The sequence below is a fragment of the Cupressus sempervirens genome, chromosome 8, assembly GCF_028749045.1.
Source record: "Cupressus sempervirens isolate cs-2001-9-10 chromosome 8, ASM2874904v1, whole genome shotgun sequence".
Lineage (NCBI taxonomy): Eukaryota > Viridiplantae > Streptophyta > Pinopsida > Cupressales > Cupressaceae > Cupressus > Cupressus sempervirens.
In genome coordinates, this window is record NC_143125.1 from 313302338 (window position 1) to 313321297 (window position 18960).

The following is an 18960-nucleotide window of genomic DNA, read 5'->3' on the forward strand; positions in this document are numbered from 1 at the left end:
TTGAATAAGATCTATGTAATGCTTGCTATTAATTACAGATTTAATTTTCTGATGAGGTAAGTGGTTTGTGGCATTTCTACTTGTTCAACTTGCTATACATCATTATTCTATTTCTGCACAAATATCTAGCTATCATCCCCAAGCCATCACCCATTGCAAAATACTTCCCACTACAATCTTCCTATTGCACCCAACTACTTATTCATAAACCCCTTCTCTCCATTCATAATACTTCTTGTCGCACTATGTTTAGATCCAATTTGTTGTGAACAACTTCCTACCAAAACTAAACCCCCTATAGCAATCAAAGTTGATTTTAATACTTAATCAGACACAACTTTACAATAGCATTTATAAAATATAGTGGTCAATGATTAATTATTTAGAAGTGTGTTTATGATCATTAGTGAATTAATGAGAACCTAAAATTTAGATTAAATATAAAGATAAATCATAAAAACTCACCGTAGTTGTAATCTTAGATAATGTGGTAATTTGGATGATTACAAATTTCTTAATGCAATTTATTAGCAAGAAATAATCTATATTCATAAACCTCTTAATTTATTATCTTCATCCCTTGAGAAAACAACTTTTATATCTCTCACAAGTTTACAAATCCCAGATTGACATTCTTAGGGTATTTTTGATTCAATCATATCCGTAAATAAACCATCCAATTAAACCTCAGTTTTACCCAAAAATACCCCTGATGACATCTACCTAGGATAATTTATCCTCCACAAACTATAAATTCATCTCATTGACCTCCCACTTATACTTCCCAAACTCATTGATTGGGCCCAACCTAGTGTACTCCATATTGATGAATTTTGAAGCGAGATTGCACTCTTAAGGTTCATGGGAGCTGAAACATCACACCAAAAAGTTAAAGTATTAGTGGCATATGTCTACAAACTAGATCCAAAGGGCTACTTTGAAGAGGAGGAAATCTCTACTCACAAAAGTTTTTAAAAAAAGGAAAAAAAAAAAGAAAAATTAGAAAATCAAAGGGTCTCTTGGTGAAAACTTCCTTAGGGCACCACCAGACTCAATAAAAAATGAAATAATAATAAAGGACATATCTGGTGATGAAAAATTCTTAGAGGCACCTAAAGATGGATATTCATCCTTCCCTTACAGGACAATAGACTAGAAGTATCATCTATCATCACTGAGGAAACAAATTTGATCAACATCAGTACAATAGAGATCCCAAGGCTTGTTCACATCTCCACATTATTACCAGTACCCCAAGATGAAGCACTTGATAAAGTAATAAAGGAAAACATTGGTCTCTTTCCATGGTCCTATCAAGACATATTGGGATTTGATCTACAACTAGTTTTAAATTAATTAGCCATAGATCCAAAGGTAAAGCCAATCAAGAAACAAATGAGAAAGATGCACCCTAGGGTGGTCTTTTTAGTAAAAGAAAAATTGGAAAAATGCTCACTGCAAATGTAATGCCCTGCCCGAAGATCCTTGGGACAAGATGAATACAAGCCAATACAATTTTTTAAGGTAACAAGCATGGATTCAAACAACATCAACATGTAATCGATCAAAAGACCATAACGGAAAACTTAACCAATCAATCCAAGCAACCAACAATCTCCAAGCATCACTACTTACACACATGTTCAATAACCAACTAAGAAAGTCAAACAGAAAAAAACACATAATTCTCAAACTATCAAGACCTAGGAAGGTTCCCAACCCAATAGGGTATCTAAAACTCCCTCCCAAACTTAACCAACAAGTCTAAAAATACCTATTGTTTGCTCAAGCATGCTTTCGCATAGAACCCGTGTGATACTTTGTAGTATTGTATGATATTGTTCACTAATACAAGGCAATACTTCGTACAACTATTGTGCAATAATTTCTAGTATCACATGATAGTTCTTTCTACTTTTGTGTGAAACTTTCCAGTATCATACAGTATTTCTCCCTATAGTCATGTGATACTTTTCAAGTATGGCCCAATGCTGAACCAATTGTTTGCAAATATAACCAATAACACAAAAATAATAGAACACACAGAAATGAACACAAGGCACCAAGATTTAACGTGGTTCACCCAATCCCTGGGCTACGTCCACCAAACAGCAAGTCCAATCTTATTACAATCCAGTGATTACAACCTGATTACAATCCGTAATCCCTTACAGCTCAATACCGCCGCAAGAACCAATTTCGTATCACCACATATCAAAAATACCCAACCCTAAGCCCTTTTTATACAAGTATTAAACCGCTTTAGGGTTATAACATGTCGGCCATATGTCGGCCATAATATGTCGGCTACCATGTCGATGTCGGCTACTTCCAAATTTTTTTTTTTTTCGGGGACCCCACTATTTATGCAGTATGTACAGTACTTTCCTGATCAGTCACCACAATCTAACAATCTCCCACTTGGGGACTGATTAGGCTCCACACTAAACAACAATCTCCCACTTGGAGACTAATCCTGGAGCAATACAACTACCGCATGGGGCTCCCACTGGATCAAACCACCCTGGACTCTGCTGTTCTTTTATTCACATTTAGTCTAAAAGACCAACTGAAGCTGAAGAGGAGTTCAGCTTCTCCCTTGTGACAACCTTTGTCAACATATCTGCTAGATTTTCATTGGTATGTATCTTCTCCAGCTTTAACTGTCCATCCTCCAAAACTGACCGAATGAAATGGTACTGCAACTGTATGTGTTTGGTCTTAGAATGCAGAGCTGAATTCTTAGCAAGATGAATGGCACTCTGACTATCTGTGAACAAAAAATTATCCTTCTGAGGATGTCCCAATTCTTCCAAGAAGAACTGAAGCCATATCATCTCTTTGGCGGCCTCTGTAGCAGCAACATACTATGCCTCTGTAGTGGAGAGAGCATTAATCTTCTGTAGCCTAGAAACCCAGCTCACGGCTGCCCCACCAACAGTAAAGACATAACCTGTAGTACTCCGCATGGTATCAATATCCCCAGCCAAATCTGAGTCAACATAGCCCTGTAAATCAGTAGTAGAGCCCCCAAAGTGTAAACACTTATTGGATGTTCCTCTCAAATATCTGAGAATCCACTTGACAGCATTCCAATGCTCAAAACCTGGATGACTCATATACCTGCTAACGACTCCCACTGCATGTGCAATATCTGGCCTAGTGCATACCATAGCATACATCAAACTTCCTACAGCTGAAGCATAGGGTACCTTGGACATCTTATCCTCCTCTTCCTGTGTCTTGGGACACATCTCCTTAGTCAATTTCAAATGACCAGGTAAAGGTGTGCTGACAGCTTTAGCATTCTCCATAGAGAAACGTTGCAACACCTTCTCAACATAATCAGCTTGAGATAGCGTCAATGTTCTGTTCTTCCTATCTCTACAAATCTTCATACCAAGGATTTGTTTTGCTGCCCCCAAATCCTTCATAGCAAATGCATGTGCTAATTGGCATTTCAGCCCCTTAATATGATCCATGTTAGACCCAGCTATAAGCATATCATCAACATATAAACATAAAATAATGTAGCTATCATCATCCAACCTCTTAAAATAAACACAGTAATCTGAATGACACCTATTATATCCATGCTCATGCATAAAACTGTCAAATTTCAGATACCATTGCCGAGGTGCTTGCTTCAGGCCATATAAACTTTTCTTCAATTTGCACACTAAGTTCTCCTTACCTTTGACCTCAAAACCCTGTGGCTGAGCCATATATATTTCTTCATCCAAATCACCATGAAGAAAGGCTGTTTTAACATCCATCTGCTCTAAATGCAAATCTTCAGTAGCCACAAGACTTAAAACAGTACGAATAGAAGTCATTTTAACAATAGGAGAAAATATTTCATCAAAATCAATTCCTTTTTTCTGTGCAAATCCTTTTACAACTAACCTGGCCTTAAATCTTTTCTTACCTCCTTCCTCTTCTTTCAACCTGTAAACCCATTTATTCTGTAAAACCTTTTTACCTGCAGGCAACTTGCACAAATCCCATGTCTTATTTTTCAGCAAAGAGTCCATTTCATCTTTCATTGTAGACTCCCACTGAATCTTAGTATCCACCTGCACAGCTTCATCATAACTTTCAGGTTCACCAGCATCAGTAAGTAAAATAGAATACAAAGAGGGAGAAAACCTTTGTGGAGGTCTAATTGGCCTTGTTGACCGTCTAACATTCACTGGTGTATGTGGTATTTGTTGTTGTGGTTGTTGCACATCATGAGGAATGGCTGGAACATCAGCTTTTGGAGTATCATCCAGCACTACATAATCATCTTCTTTCTTCTCATGTTGCTGCAACAGATCTTTGTACAACACTTTTTCATTGAATATGACATCCCGGCTTCTTATAATTTTATGATTTTCAAAATCCCAAAGCCTATAACCAAATTCATTAATGCCATATCCAACAAAGACACATTTCTTTGATTTAGCTTCTAGCTTGGTCCTATTTTCAGAGTCTATATGAGCAAAAGCTTCACAACCGAAGGTCTTGAGAAAAGAATAACTCACCTTCTTACCAGTCCATGCTTCCTCTAGAATACCACAGCCCAAAGGAGTAGAGGGACCTCTATTAATCAAATATACTGCAGTATTGACAGCCTCCGCCCACATGTTTAAGGGCAACCCAGCATGCAACCTCATGCTCCTTGCACGCTCCATTATAGTCCTGTTCATGCGTTCAGCCACTCCATTTTCCTGTGGAGTCCTTGGAACAGTTTTTTGTCTACGAATACCATTAGTGGAGCAATAATCTTCAAATTCATGACTGCAATACTCACCACCATTATCAGATCTGAGACATTTTAATTTCTTACCAGTCTCATTTTCAACCAAGCATTTCCATTTCTTAAAAGTTTGAAATACATCAGATTTTTGTTTAAGGAAATAAACCCATACTTTTCTAGTTGCATCATCAATAAATGTAACATAATAATGAGAGCCACCAAGGGAAGATACCTGAGCCGGTCCCCATACATCTGTATGTACAAGTTCTAATTTCTCCTTTTTGTTTTCCTTCCCTGTCTTTACAAAACTCACTCTCTTTTGTTTTCCATACACACAGCTTTCACAGAAATCCATATTCACACATTTTAGACCTGGTAAAACTTTCCTTGAATGAAGTACTTTCATACCTTTCTCACTCATGTGCCCAAGTCTATTGTGCCACAACGCTGTATCAGAATCCACAGTAGCTATTTGTTCTCCCTGCTCATCTGCAGTAATTGTTCCTGAATATTCATTTTTCTCTGAAACAATCAAAGTAGAAGGAACAATATGACTTGTACAAAGATATAAGGTGCCTACTTTCACACCTTTTGCTACTACAAGGGAACCTTTTGAAACCTTCCAATTTTTATCATTAAAAGTAACTACACAACCCTCATCACCGAGTTGCCCTACTGAAATTAAATTTCTACTTAGTTTTGGAACATGTCTTACCTCATGTAGTAGCCAATGACTCCCATTCTGCAACTTAATCTTAATTTTTCCCTTTCCAACAATCTGACAGGGTTCATTATCCCCCAAATAAACAAGCCCAAAATCCCCTTGGACATAATCAATGAAATAACCTCTATGAGGTGTAGCATGAAAAGAAGCACCAGAATCTAAAACCCATGAATCATCAACACTCTCTAAAGACAAAAGCAAAGCATCCTCTTCGGATTTGTTACTTACCACATTTGCCTCTTTGTCTCCATCTGATTTATCTCCTTCATTTTTCTTTCGAGTCCAGCAATCTTTCTTTTTGTGCCCTGGTTTCCCACAGTACCAGCAATCATTTGGTCCTCTCGATTGAGACCTCCTCCCCTTTGACTTTCCTCTTGATTTCCCACGATTTCCAGAGTTACTTCCTCTTTCAGTCGTTCTGCCCCTGCTTTGTGCATTTAAAGCACTTCTTGATGTAGATCCACCTGAGGATTTTCTACGAGTTTCCTCACTTAAAATAACACTGATCACATCATCATATTTTAGGGTACTAGATCCAGGAACAGAATTACTCACCGCCATTACCAAGCCATTCCAGCTTTCAGGCAAAGAACACAAAATCAAGAGAGCCCTAATTTCTTCATCAAAATTGATACCCACAGAAGATAATTGACTAGTAATAGTATTAAACTCATTTAAATGATCTACAACAGATCCACCTTCTGCCATTTTCATATTAAATAAACGCTTCATGAGAAATACCTTATTTGAAGCAGAGGGCTTTTCATACAGTGTCGCTAGGGTTTTCATCAAATCTTCTGTCGTCTTTGCTTTTGTAATATTAAATGCCACCGATGGTGCCAAGCATAACCGAATGCTTCCAAGTGCCTTTCTGTCCAAAAGATCCCATTCAGCCTCTGACATAGTTCCCTGATTCTTGGCTTTTCCTTCCAACGACTTCCACAAATCCTTCTGATATAAATAGTCTTCCATTTGCATCTTCCATAACTGGAAGTTCTGCCCATTAAACCTATCAACCCTCAGCTTACCATCATCTGCCATTGCTCCCACTCAACCGTGAGACTCCCACTTAACCGTGAGACTTTCCTGCAGAGGATAACTAAGAAACAACTAGGCTCTGATACCACTTGTTAGGATAAACCACGGACAGAAATAAAAACTACATGCAAATATAACCAATAACAGAAAAATAATAGAACACACAGAAATGAACACAAGGCACCAAGATTTAACGTGGTTCACCCAATCCCTGGGCTACGTCCACCAAACAGCAAGTCTGATCTTATTACAATCTAGTGATTACAACCTGATTACAATCCGTAATCCCTTACAGCTCAATACCGCCGCAAGAACCAATTTCGTATCACCACATATCAAAAATACCCAACCCTAAGCCCTTTTTATACAAGTATTAAACCGCTTTAGGGTTATAACATGTTGGCCATATGTCGGCCATAATATGTCGGCTACCATGTCGATGTCGGCTACTTCCAAAATTTTTTTTTTTCGGGGACCCCACTATTTATGCAGTATGTACAGTACTTTCCTGATCAGTCACCACAATCTAACACCAATATCACCCAAGTTTGGAAGAAAAAGCTCAACAATCAATTTAGAAGAAAAATAGAGTTAGAAACTCTACATCAAGGACTACCATAACCAAAATAGTCAAGGTGAAAATACTTGAAAGCATAAGGAAGATCAATAACTCTAACATCTAAATCATAACATCTGATGTACTCATGCAAAAAGAAACATCACAGTGAACATACATGTGCATAAATCAACTATCTCAATAAATGGAAAAAAAAAATCAAAAGTGAACATACTCCAGAATGGTATGTAGAACCATGTGAACATCTAGCTCAATAATTGAACATTGAGGAAGGCCAACTCTTCACGCCAGTCCCCAGTAGTGCTCTCAGTAGCTACACCTCCCAACCATGTGGAACCCATAGGCCCACTCTTAATGTGTTGATGGAGATAGTGATCTGACCAAAAACATACAAAATAAAGTCATACATGGCTAACACTCAAGCCAAATAGTACATAGGATTGAAACCAAGATCATGATACAATGCAATACAACTAGTCCTAGTTAGACACTCTATGGGTCTACTATGTAGGGACTCTAGTGGAGAGTAGATCACTTGGCATTGTGGAGCCCAAGCTAAACATCATGTAGAAGCTCTCCCTTAGGATGCCATCACAATGTGTCCTTAGATGAACCATATAGACACTTTCCCTCGGATGAATTGTATAAACACTTGATCTCATATGAACTATATAGGCACATACCCTCAAATGAACCATACAGGTATTTCACATTTTATTATCTTAGTTTTATTTCACATTAATTCATTTAGTTATCACTTACAAGAAACTTCATCACATCAAACTTGTCAAGAACATGATTGGGGCTTATGAGAGAATCCCCTCAACTAGTCTACCCTACATACCCATGATTAGCACACGATGAGTTCTTATAGACAATGTAGTTTCCCAACCCATCCCTGATGAACATAACTCAACTAAAAGCAACTAGGAGTTTGGGTCTCACAAGAACCCAACAAGTGCATGCTCACATGCTTATGTGTGGGCACACCAACTACACAAAGATCATAGAAAATAATGTTTGGTTGAGAAATAATAAAATAACCAAGTATAAAATCACTCCACTCAGCACATAGCCAGGAGTATGGATTTGACATGAATCTTGATGCAAGAATAATACATCTATGGTTAGATTGGATTCCAGATAGATAATCTGCATCCATGACCAACATTTGTGCCAAGAATCACCCAAGAAAACTAGATGAAATGCAAATCGAGGCAAAGCCAAAAATGCCCAAAAACCAACGTTGACAAAAATCAATGAAATTGAAACCCTAGTTCCAATTGGGTAGAAAAACCCCAGATATCAAATAAAATTTGGGTTCAGAGATCATTTGCAAAAATGACCAGCATAACAATCCAAAACCCCCCAAACCCCACACCAAAAAGTAATAAATGCTCATACTTGACCCGCCTCACAATAGGTGTATCATAGTCATGCACTAGGGCTTGCTTAGGAATAATATATTCAAACTAAGCACTATTTCTCCCACTATGAGGTGCATTTAATCTTATCAACCTAGGGACATATGCTTGAAATGGTTAGCACAGTATGTGCACTAGGTCTCCTAATGAGTCACTAAGCTTATGTTGTAGGAAAGTAAAAATGCAAGGAAAAGAACTTACACTATCGCTGTAGGAAACTAACACACTTAACTCTATGAATACTATAAATACAATGAAAAGATAAAAAAAATTCCAACTTGGCTCATCCACTAAAATTGTTCTCACATATGCTGCAGGAACATTCACAAAGTGTGATGCTACAGGAAGGAACTCACAACTTCTACTTAAGATACTATGAATGCTTGAAAATAAATCTATTCTATCATAATCTAATCCACCTACCAAGTGGGCCCCCTTGGTTAGCTTCTCTAAACTACTAACACAAGATAAAAGCTGAAAACTATTTCATTCAATTTAGAAATTCATTACATAACACATAACTGTAAAAACACAACTGTAAAAATTAACAGTCTATTCTCAGAAACTATTTCTTCTAACTGGTTCAAAAACTTAACACACTTGGGTTAATTCCTATATATATAGGAAATCAACATTTATTCCATAATAGAAAAGTAAATGACCTAGTTTTAAATCCACAAGAGAGAAAATAGGAGGATAACAACCGAAGGCGGGAAGAGGGAATAATGACTAAAGGTAGGAATAATAAAGTCTGAACATCCGCTCACCGAAGAATAAATGCAAAGAAGGTAATAAGTCTTCATAGCTTCTCCTTTCTCACTGTCGTGTCTTCTGGAACCGTTACAACTTTCATCCACCATGGTTGCTCCTTAGCATTCTCTTCTCCTTGAATGTTGTTGGCACTTAACTTTTGAATTCCTCCAATCATCTTTTAGTCTTCATTAATAGGTTAGTTTCAATACAAAGACACATTTGAAAATAAACATTTATCAAATTAAATTCAAATATAAGAATGCACATCTTGATAACTATATGAAATACTGCATACTATATATAATATTAGCAAAAGATATCATAGTTTCTACCCCATAGGTTTATCATAGGTTTGGTAAACATAGGTCCACAAATGTTTTAACAAAGATAAAATAGAGTATCAACAAAGTATCTTAAATATCATAAAATAAAGGAAAATTTTGGTCTCATCATCTTCCCCCTGCCAAACTAATGCTTTTCCTCAAGCATTGCACTTCCTTTTTAGTGACCTAAAGTCTCCAATTTCTATTCTTCCCTTTCTATTGCTCTTAAAAGTGTAGTAAAATCCTTTGGTTCTCTCCCACACTTCTCTCCTATGATCTTCCTGCAACTTGTCAAATCTATCAACATTAATGTCATACAAGGGCCACAAGAACATTGGAGGCTGCATTGTTAAGGGGCACCACAACTCTGATCTAGGCTGCTTCCCTAATTTTAAATATTTTGGAACTCTATGAAGTGTTACTTCCAAGTTAATAGGGATGTGTGGTTCTAACTTCTTAAGAGATTCAAGTAGTCTAGCCCACCTACTCCTAGCACCGATCATGGCTCTCTAAAATGCAAAGTAGGAAAAATTTTCATATTTAGCATAAACCTTAGTTCTGGTAGCAAAGATATTCTCCCTTACTTTTGGATTCTTCTTTCCATAGGTCAATGTGAACCAATCCCTGAGCATTTCATCCAGCTTGCTACTTTCTACTCTTAAAAGTAAAGGTAAAGGTAAAGGTTCTATTCGTTCCTCATCCCTATATTTATTCAACTGCCTATCATAATTCACTTTATTGGACATCCATGACATGAGGGCTTTTAGGCATACATATCCTATGTAAAGCAAGGGATTCCATTCAGTCTCTAAAGGAATGACAAAATTATGAACATATAATTCACACAATAACTTCTATTGCCATGGTGGCAGAGTCTGATATAGTCAATAAAATTCCTATGCTGATTTAAATTCTACATTCACATTCTTGAGGGTTAACATTAATTGAAACAAAATAAATTTCTCTTTCAAGAAAAGAGCATAAACTCTAGGTGGTGGCCTACAAGCAAGGGCTTGGTCAGCTAGCTTAAGAGCTGTTTTTGGCTTTCTAGCTATTACTTTAATTCTGCAATTTCCTCATTTTGAGATACTATAATCTTATTCATCTTTTTCTTTTCTTCTTTCCACAAAGCCTCAGCAAATAAATACTATCCATACAATTGAAAGAGGAGTTTCTGTAGTGTGATAGTGATGTTGTCTTCTTCATGATCCCTTTTCCTCTTTCTTTATTCCTACCATAGATGTTCTACTAAACCAATGATCCATGTTGATCTATGTGTAACTAAGGTAGTGTTTGGATCAACATATTTAGGAACTGTCTCATCCTTATAGCTGGAAGTGCCTGGTAAGTCTACTGGGGTATCATCTATATTTTCTTTAATTTATTCCCTGCACTCTTTAGTAAGATTATCAAGAGTGCTTGTAATCTTGGGATGAGGAGGAGAATGATCTGAAATAATTTGCATAGGGGATTCCCTGGTGGATGTTTTAGACAAAATATGATCCTTATAAACTTTCCCTCTTATTCTAGGGCTTCTCCTTATAGGGGTTTCTTCCTGTGTTACAACCTTTTGCCTACTTTTCCCCTTGGGTGTTTCTGCTGTAGGAGCAGTTACTGCAGGACCCTTCTTTGTTCTCTTTTGTTTTACAATTGTAGGGCTTGGTTCTTGTTGAACAAAAATTTCTTTTGACAGTTTTCATTTCCTCTTAGCTTTGCTAGTAGTAGGTTTAGGAATTTCTTGTACAAGTGGAGGCACATTTTCTTGAATAGGGGTAGTTTCTTGTTCATTTCCTTGAGTCTTTTTAGTTTCAACCTCTTGAATGTTTATTTGGTAGGCTCACTAGTGGGAGCTACATTTCCCTCACTATGTTGTTCACTAGGGCCAGCTTGGGGTTGCAAGGTTTTAAGTTGCACAAATTCATCCCACATTAAGGGGGATACATCCCTAAGCAACCTTTCTATTAACAACTTAATTAAAACATGATGAGTAACAAAATTCTTTTTTCCTTTTTGAATCTCCTCTACACTAATGCAAAGCATACGATATAAGAAATTTGGAATATTCATAGCAAGATTATGCCTTACACAACTAAGTAGCTTGAAATGATGTGCACGCAGGTATGAAAATCTTCCTTCGCATGTAAAATACCTAATTATGTGCATGGCTAATTTATTGTATGGTGGCGAAAGTGACATTCTCTTACAACCTTGTTTTGTGACATCCAATTGAGGATTAGGTGACTTGGTAAATTGGGCTCTCACTGACCTAGTGTCATGCGTGCTAGGGTAGTGTTCTCCAACTGCAGGTAACCCAGTTACCTCAGTGATGTGCTCCTTTGTTGCAACTACTATTAAGCCCCAAATAGAAGCTTCACCCTTGTCAAATGTCCTTGTAAATTCTATAGCTGCCTCTTCATCATATGTGGTTAAACTCAAAAAATACCCTAGCCATCCACATGCATTAAACCTTCTTATAGCTTCTACATCCAAGAGCAACATAGTATGCTCTACCGACTCTCTCCTTTGCAACTGCCCACCCATTTCCTTAATACTTCCTCTGTTTACTTTTTTTTGTCCCTTTTTGGATTCACACTTCAAACTGTTGTGTTATTCTTCAGACTCATCACACTTCTTTGTTTTAGGAAGCAATTAATTGTCATAACAAATTGTTATGCACAATAATTAAGTTCTGAATGAAGGTAAATCATAAATTTGGGTGAAAATTTTCTAGAAATAGGGTTCAAATGACAAAAAAAATTAAATGTAGGTCAAATCACAGCTTGACACAGAAAATCTTTCAAAAATAGGGAGTACAACACCTCACTTTGCATGCTTATGGCAATAAATTTTCATTAATGAAGGGTAATGCAAAGATTTATAAAATCATCATAGATAAATAAACATGCCTTTGGATATTATGACCTTCCCTACCCCCTACTAAATTTAGACAAGTTTCCTCACTTGTCAGACCTAATACAAGTAAGGGACTGGCATAACGCTGCCATTATATAGATTCTGCAGTATTAAATATAATTAACAAAGTATATGGACTATAAATGAAATATAATTTGAAAATGTTATACTTGTCAATTTGATTGTCACACATACCACAAGGTGGCGGAAATAATATTAGTGGCAACATCCATTAGCATTTCACAGAATTTTATTGAAAACATGGAAAATTTGATGATGTGGAAAGTAGGTGGATGGAAGATAAATAAATGAGATGAGGTGGAAAGAAAAAGTAAATAGAAAAAAATGCACTTTATGTGAACATAAATTCATTATTATGAGCATGCACACAAACAAAAAACTAATGTTGAAGAGTAGCAGTCAAAAGGGTGACACCTTCGGTTGTAGGAAGAGTTACTTGAGTCCTATTTGAATCCAGCCATTGGAACTACTACAAGAAATCCACTTTTTTTTGTGGCCGTTTGTATAACTTGAATCAGTGACCATTGACTAACAATTTGAAAGGTACCTGATCAATTGTAGTTAACTGAATAGCTCCATTCTCAAAGACATGACTAATTGCATATGGTCCTAGCCATCTTGTTTGTAGCTTCCCTGGCATATCCTTGAATTGGGAATCATATAATAATGCCCAATCACCAACTTGAAATTGTTTACTGATAATATGAGAATCATGCCATTGTTTCCTTTGTTTTTGTACTAGTTTAGTATGTTCCAAAGAAACTTTGTGCATGTCATCCAAAGAGTTAAGATGCAGAAGATGTTCTCTTTGTGCTATAGGAAGCTCAATATCCAATGCCAAGGCTATCCTTAGAGTTTTATGTTCAAATTCAATTGGAAGCATTGCCACCTTTCCATATAGGAGCTCAAATGGTGTGAATCCTGTAGTAGTCTTCTAGGTTGTTCTGTAAGCCCAAACAACTTCTTGTAATCTACTGGTCCAATCTTGATGGTGCAAATGGACTATTTTTGTTAGAATATTTTCTAGCTCCCAATTTATAACCTCTGCTTATCCATTATCTTGTGGATGATAAGGACTGGTTTTCTAGTGCCTGATGTTATACTATTTCATCAATTTTGAGATCAAATTAGAGGTAAATTGTGCACCTTGACCAGTGACTAGCTCTTTGGGTACATAATAGCGAGTAAAAATCTCTTCATATAGGAATTCAACAACTTTTTGATCATGGGCATGCTTCTTAGCCCTAACTTCAACCCATTTTGTAAGGTAGTCAGTGCACACCAGAATATAGGACTTCCCATTAGATGGAGGATCAATTGGACCAATGAAGTCCATTCCCCATTTGTCAAATTGTGTTAATGCCATCTAAGGATTAAGAGGCATTTCATCTATTCTAGTTGGCTAGCCCATCCTTCGACGCTTGTCACATCTCCCTGTATAGTTGACTGCATCCTTGTGAAGTGTAGGCCAATAATAACTAGTTGTTAAGATTTTGAAAGTTATTCTTTTTTCCTACAAAGTGTCCTCCACATGGTTCATTATGACATGCATGTAGAATGTCATATGTCTCATCTTCTCTCACACATCTTCTCATAACTTGATCAGGTCCAATGTAGAACAAGAGATTATCTATCCAAGAGAACTAGAAACTTTTCTCTATAAGTAACTTCTTTTCCTTGTAAGAAAATTGTGCTGGTATTTTATTGGCTGCAATGTAGTTAGCAATTTCTACATACCATGGAGTTTGAACAACAATATGAAAAAAATGCTCATCTAGAAATGCATCATCTACCAAAGTAGTGTTAGTATCATCATGATGGATTTGTGATAAATAATTAGCTACAACATTGGATTTTCTAGGCTTATCAACTATGGTTATGTCAAATTCTTGCAACAATAGTAACCATCTTGCTAACCTACTTGTTATAGTAGGTTTGTTCATTAGATATTTAATTGCTGCATGATCAACATGAACAAATATGGAATAGCCAGTTATGTAATGCCAAAATTTGTTCAAGGCATAAACTAATGCTAGCAATTCTTTTTTAGTCACAGTGTAGTTTAGCTTTGGTCCATAAAGGCTCTTACTAATGTAATAGATGGCATTTTCAAGATTTTGGGATTTCTATGCTAGGACTGCACCTATGGCATAATCAAAGGCATCTGTATATATGTGAAAAGGAAAATTCCAATCAGGGCCTTGTAAAACTGGGGCTATGGTCAGAAGTTTCTTAAGTTCTAGGAAGGCTTCATCACATTCGGATGTCCAACTAAATTCAGCTTCTTTTGTGAGTAACTTATGCAAAAGACTAGCTGTTTTGCTGAAATCTTTTATGAAATGTCTGTAATATCCAGCATGACCTAGAAAGGATCTTACATCTTTTTATTTTATAGGTATGGGCAATGTTTGAATTACCTCTATCTTAGCTGGGTCCACTTGTATTCCTACAATGGATATGAAATGACCAAGTAACATGCCCTCCTACATGAGCATTCAACACTTTTCACTATTAAGTGCCAAATTATGTTCTTGACATCTTACCAAAACCTTTTCAAGATTCACCATTGCTTCTTCAAAAGTGACTCCAAATGTTGTGAAGTCATCCATGTAGATTTCCATACAATCATGTGATACATCAGCAAAGATACTAATAACCGCTTGTTGAAATGTTGTAGGAGCATTGCATAGACCAAATGCTAAAACAAAATATGAAAAAGTACCCCATGGACATGTAAATGTGGTTTTATCTTGATCTTTAGGAGCAATACTAATTTGGTTCCAATTAAATTTGAACATAAAACTCTAAGGATAATTGTGAAGCACCAGTATTTTGGTTAGGCCGTTGTTGAGACCCCTTCTATTGGTTCGTAGATTGCCAATTCCCTTGGGGTGGTTGCTATTGGTTCTCCTAGTTTTTCTAGTAGTTATGTTGGTTTTGTGGCCATTGGTTACTCTATTGATTAGGCTAGGGTGGTTGGGAATTCTGAGACCATTGGGATTGTTGTGGGTTATTTTTCCCAGCATTGTTCCAATTGGATTGATTTTGTGGAGGACCTTAGAAATTAAATTTTTACCATTGATTACCATATGAATTTGAACTTTGCAATGGGTCCTGAGGCATACCTTGATGTTGCAGCCATGGTCAGCATTGATCAACAAAGAATACTTGCTAATCATCTCCATCTATCTTGATGTACTCAGTTGGAAGATGCTGGTTCTCCATGCTTGTGACCAGTTTACATTGGCAATCCTTCTTTTACTTCTGGTAATGAGGGTAGTATTCAGCTAGTTGTAACTCAGTTTTAGCTTGCTTCTTCTTTGTAGTCAACATGTCCATCTATGTAGTAACATCGTTGATGATATCTTGTTTGAAATCTAACAATAGGTTAGATATCTCAAGCTTCAAAATGCGTTGAGTAATTTCTTTAGTGATTGTGGAACGAGGTCGTTTGGCTTTCTTCATGGTTGACCTTGTATAGTTCTAACAGATCTTCTTGAGATCATCCCAGCAAGCTTGATATACATCACCACTAGTCATCAAGTCCAATGCTTCTAAATAGTCATCATTCACACCTCTCAGAAAGACTAGCTTTTGTGAATCTTCAGACAATGTATGCTGAGGGTACTTTTGTAGTGTGTATAAGAAATATGAAACATAATCTTCCAGTGTTTCCTCTTCCTTTTATGATATCCTAAAGATATCATCCCCTCTTGAACCAAATGTTTTACAATATTCTTTATATTTAACTAGAAACAAAGCTTGCATCTCATCCCAACTTCTTGCTACATTGGCTCCTAAGCCCATGAACTAGCATAAAGCTAATTCTTTCAATGTTGCTAGAAAAAAATTAAGCTTATGGGCATTAGTATTGTAGTCAAAACTACAACAAAGGATATCAAATTCAAACAAGAAAGTATCAGGGTCTTTAGTTGCAAGGCCATAGAACTTTGGAAGAGTAGTGGGAGGTATGTTCTTTAGATTGGTATTGGTTACAAGACTTGGAAGCAGAAATGGAAAAGTAGGTTGTGCCATGACTGGAGGTATTAGATTTTGAGGTTGCTAGTGAAAAAGGATGTTGGGCACTAGATAATTAACAACTAGTGGATTTAGAGTAGAGTTATCAAGAAAACTAGCCAAGACTTCGGTGAAGGGTTGAAGACTTCTTATCTCTATTGGTTCAGCTCTTGATGATGATGCTATGGGAAAAATAGGACTTGCATCTTCAAAAGGTAACTCAACTTCTTCTTCAACTTCTTCATTCAAATTAACAGATCCTCATGGAAGAAATCTTCCATATTCATCTCATCATCTTCCTCTTCAATGCATGCAATTAAAATTTTCACACTGGTGGAAGAAACTTCAAACTAGAGATTTCTAAAAAACTTTATGTAGGAACTATGACTCAAAAATGCTGCTAGCTTGACACCATCCCTGATAACAACACCAAAAATGACCCACCTCAAAATAGGTGTATCATAGTCATGCACTAGGCCTTGCTTAGGAATAATATATTCAAACTAAGGACTATTTCTCCCACTATGAGGTGCATTTAATCTTATCAACCTAGGGACATATACTTGAAATGGTCAGCATAGTATGTACACTAGGTCTCTTAATGAGTCACTAATCTTATACAAATGGAAAGTAAAAATGCAAGGAAAAGAACTTACACTATCACTATAGGAAACTAACACACTTCACTCTATGAATACTAGAAATACAATGAAAATATAACAAATATTTCAACTTGGCTCATCCACTAAAACTATTCTCACATATGCTGCAGGAACATTCACAAAGTGCGATGCTACAAGAAGGAATTCACAACTTCTACTTAAGATGCTACAAATGCTTGAAAATAAATCTATTCTATCCTAATATAATCTACCTTCCAAGTGGCCCCCCTTGGTTGGGCTCTCTAAACTACTAACACAAGATAAAAGATGAAAACTATTTCATTCAATTTAGAAATTCATTACATAACACAAAACTGTAAAAACACAATTGTAAAAGTTAATAGTTTGTTCTTAGAAACTATTTCTTCTAACTGGTTCATAAACTTAACACACTTAAGTCGATTCTTGTATATATAGGAAATCAACATTTATTCCATAATAGAAAAGTAAATGACCTAGCTTTACATCTGCAAGAGAGAAAATAGGAGGATAACAACTGAAGGTGGGAAGAGAGAATAACAATTAAAGGTAGGAATAATAAAGTCTGAACATCTAATCACCAAAGAATAAATGTAGAGAAGGTAATAAGTCTTCATTGCTTCTTCTTTCTCGCTGCTGTGTCTTCCAGAACCGTTGCAACTTTCATCCACTGTGGCTGCTCCTTAGCATTCTCTTCTTCTTGAATGCTGTTGACACTTAACTTTTGAATTCCTCCAATCATCTTTCAGTCTTCATTAATAGGTTAGTTTCATTACAAAGACACATTTCCAAATAAACATAAATCAAATTAAATTCAAATATAAGAATGCACATTCTGATAACTATATGAAATACTGCATAGTATATATAATATTAGCAAAAGATAGCATAGTTTCTACCCCGTAGGTTTATAATAGGTTCGGTAAACATAGGTTCACAAATGTTTTGACAAAGATAAAATAGAGTATCAACAAATTATCTTAAACATCATAAAATAAAGGAAAATTTTGGTCTCATTAATACCCACCAAATCAGGTAGAGCCAATACACAGGAACCAAGGGGAACACTAGTTCTCTACATCTTAACATATGATTTCCATAAATAGACTTAGAATGAAGCTAAAACACAAAAATAGAAGAGCCCTACCTCACAGCCAAAAGGGAAAAAATAGGAATTCTTGTGATAAAATAATTACTTCATGAAAACTACCAAAAGTCTTGGCAAATTGAGATATCGCTAAGCTGGATCTAATGAGATCAATGTCGTGATGATCCTACACCCGTATCTCCCACAATGAGTAAAACAACAATACCTCAAGAGGATTTCATATTTTTTCTCTCCAATTTAAAATTTGAAAGAGAGAGGTGAGGAATAATTCACTTTTTGGGATATATATTCACTTTAAAAGTGAATATTAAAATAGGAAATTAATTGGCTCACCAAAATAAATCCCTCTTTAATCCAGAAAAAATTAGATAATTTCAATTAAATGGAATTGAACTATGACAAAGTTATTAGTAATTAAAATAACAAGATCAAATGACAAAATACCCTTAGTACATTAAATCACAATATTCCTTAATAATTTCCACAACAAATGTGGATATTTAAATGCATAGATATAATACTAGTCTCATCACAAATGCAAATGAATCCAGATTTATTAAATCATTGGAGGGTTTAATTAATAATTAAATAGGACAGGTCACCCATATATGGATGACATTTGCTAGTTATAAATAGTCAAATCACTTACTCCATGTGCCACTGCCAAGGACATAATTCCT